Raw genomic sequence first — 3,423 nt, forward strand, 5'->3', positions numbered from 1 at the left:
GTCGACGTATACCTCCACTTCCTTGTGCATCATGTCGTGTAGGAGAGTGATGGTGGTTCTTTGATAGGTTGCTCCAACGTTGATTAGACAGAAGGGCATGACAGTGTAGCAATATGTACCCCACTGTGTAGTGAATGCAGTCTTGTGCATGTCTTCCTCAGCCATTTTGATCTGGGTGTACCCAGCTTACCCGTCCATGAATGATAAAAGGGCGTGCTCGGCGGTCTTGTCTACCAAGATGTCAACATGTTGTAGAGGGAAGTCGTCTTTTGGACATGCTTTGTTCAGGTCTCTGAAGTAGACGCAAACCCAAATTCTCCCATCTTTCGTGGGTACGGAGACTATGTTGGCCACCCAGTCAGAATATTCGGAAACATTGATGAATCCGGCTTTGAATTGTTTGTCTACCTCTTCCTTGATTTTCAGGGCGCATACGGCGCAACTTTTGTTTCACGGGTTTAGCTCCGGGTTTAATGGGTATCCTGTGCTCTGCAATCTCTCTGTCGATCCCAGGCATGTCTTTGTAGGACCATGCGAATACGTCCGTGTATTCGTGTAAGAGGTCGATGAATTGCTGTCTTTCCGAGGGGTCAAGGGTGGTCCCTATCCTAAGTTCTTGACGTGTTTTGTCGGTCCCTACGTTGATGAGTGCGGTCTCTTCAATGATGGGTGTCATATCCTCTCGTTTTGTCAAGTTCTTTGGTTAGATGAGGTGGGTAGTCACTCAATTCAAATTCCTCATATTCGTCCCGAATTGCATTGCAGTTAAATTGAAATGAGTCATAAGCAAACTTAGCATTCATTAAGTCGGCCTAAACGAAAAGCTCGGATAGGACACAAATCTCATGGGCAGCCAGAGGCGACGCAATAGAGAAGGTGGCCCCAGGAACAAGCTCCAGGTTGCTACCTTCTACTGGAGTGGGGGTAACCCTAGTTGACTCAGCCTCTGAGGCAGCCACAGCTTTATGATAAAATAAAGAAAAATGGACTTTGACCGGGACATCAGGAGTGCTAGGAACTAAGACAGACTCTGACTCAGACTTGTCATCAGACTTAGACTCAGACTCAGACTTAGTCTCGTCTTCACTTCCCTCTTTGAACATGGGGCCTTCTCCAGTTGTGATCTTGAGAATGCGGCCTCGACGATAAGTCCACTTGACAGTCATCCTCCAGCCTTGGGTAGCTTTCTCTGGGTCAGCATTAGAGATTAAGGCAGTGGGATCGAACTGGTTGTCATTGAGAGCGATGTTGATGGTGTCCTCATAGTCGAGGTGTTTGATATTGTCTTCTCCGAAGAGGAGACTCACGGCTTGCCCGTCTAGGAAAGAGGTTGATTCAGATTTGGTTGACACAGCTTTGGTGTTGTCGGGGATGAAGTAGCAGTCTTGAAAGACTTCTACACCCGGGTGCTTGACCTTTACTACGGGGTCGTAGATTGGCTTAGGAAAGCCGTTGTAGAGCTCGGACTCTCCCTCAGGGACGAAGTAGCCATTGAGAGTCAAGTGGTAGGGGCGGAGGATGAGTCCTTGCTTTTTGCGTTTCCTTACTAGGAGACCCATTTTCAAGATGTCTTCATCAGTCGGCTCATAGCCCAGCCCGAAGGGGATGTTGGGGACCTTGGCCTGTTTTATGGGAGGCAAGGTGCTCTTCAGCGAGTTAAGAGGTAGGCCCGGGAAATAATCCTGGTGCATCAAGATGCGGTTGACCGTGAGGTTCGAGAACGGGTCGCAATCAAAGGGTGTTGATTCGTTGGTTAGGGCATTCACATCTTCGAATCCCTACATTTTTTTGTCGTCCTCATCAATGACGTGAGAGGTTATTCCCTTCTTAATGATAGCCTTGATCGGTGATGCAGGAAATGTGATTTCTTTCCCGTTGAAGGGGAACCTGATTTTCTGATATATGGTGGAAGTGACGGCCTTGGCCGCATGAATCCAGGGGCATCCTAGAAGCATGTTAAAAAAGGCGTCGATATCGACCACCTTAAACCTGGCTTGTCTTTCCAGGGGTCCTGTTGCAATGGTCAAGGTGATGAGCCATGCGACCTTCTGACGAGTGCCGTCATAGGCGCGTACTCCTTGATTGATTGGGACCAGGTCAGGTTCCTTGATACCAAGTTTATGGGCCGTCTTGAGGGGAATGACGTTGACCGCAGATTCGTCATGCACTAGGACCATAGGTATGTACCTTTTAGGCACTGTATAGTGATGTACAGGGCCAAGTTATGGTTGGCTCCGAACGGAGGGATATCTTCGTCGGCGAAGATTTATCGGGTTCTTCAGGTCAGGGACATCCCTGGTCATATAAGCTACCACTTCTTCAGGAAAGAAGGTAGATGGAACTGTCAACTTCCCCAAGGCCTGTAGCAAAGTCTGCCGATGTTCGAAGGGCGCCGCAATTAGTTGCCAAATGGATATTTCAGCCTTGGCCTTTTGTAGTTGCTTAAGGATCGAGTTCTCGGGAACCCTGGGTTGAACGTCCACGTCTGGCATGACTTGGTCATTTGTTATTGGATTAGTTGTTGAATTGTTCGGATTTTAGTAGGGGCGTCCGGATCGGTTAAGGTGACCGATCTCTTTCGCCTAATTGCCTTTTCCCGAAACAATGTAGACATCCTCTGCGTTGTCTCTCCAGATACCGTTGATTTCGGGATCGTGATGGTACCTTGGAGGGGTATTCCTCGGCGGATAGGTTTTGTAGGGGAAGTTCTTGTGGGGGTATTTATTGTGGGGTGCATGGCAGAATGGTCGCGGGAGCAATCCTTTCTGGAACTGGGATTTTTGGGTGCTTGGAGGACCCTCTCTTGGGCGTGGTGTTGGTGTTGGCGGGTTGAATACCAGCCGGTGGTAGGCATCCTCAAGTCGGGTGATCCTTTCTGAGAGACTGGATATGGATTCTTCAACCTGCTGGAACATGGTGAGCATGGTTGCGGCGCTGAATACGAACATCCCGCCCGGGGTGTCCTTTTCCAAGGCATTCACCTCATCCTCAATAGGCAGGATGAGGTGTGAGCAATCTAGAGTTGACTCGTCAACGGAGATGGCGTGGATTCCCAAGGAGTTTGTCTTGTTATTGGGTTTTGTTGGCGGAGGTAAGGGTAATTCCCCTTTCTCAATCATATCTTGAATGGCGTGCTTTAGCTTGAAGCAAGCGTCTGTGTCATGACCTTTGCCCTGGTGGTACTGGCAGTAGGCGTTAGAATTCCAAAAATAGGTTTTCTTGGCCTCGGACGGGTCCGGAGTGGGCCCAATCGACTGTAGTTTCCCTTGGTCCATGAGTCTTTTTAGGGCGTTGGCATAGGTTGTTCCCAAGTTTGTGAATGCCCTTTGAGGACGCTCTGTTTTCTTCGTAGTTGGTTCGAGAAGGTTGACCTCATCGATTTTGTTTGTCTGGCCGTAGGGACGAGATCCGGTTGATTTAGAC

This window comes from Silene latifolia, chromosome 1 (genome assembly GCF_048544455.1).
Source record: "Silene latifolia isolate original U9 population chromosome 1, ASM4854445v1, whole genome shotgun sequence".
Classification (NCBI taxonomy): domain Eukaryota; kingdom Viridiplantae; phylum Streptophyta; class Magnoliopsida; order Caryophyllales; family Caryophyllaceae; genus Silene; species Silene latifolia.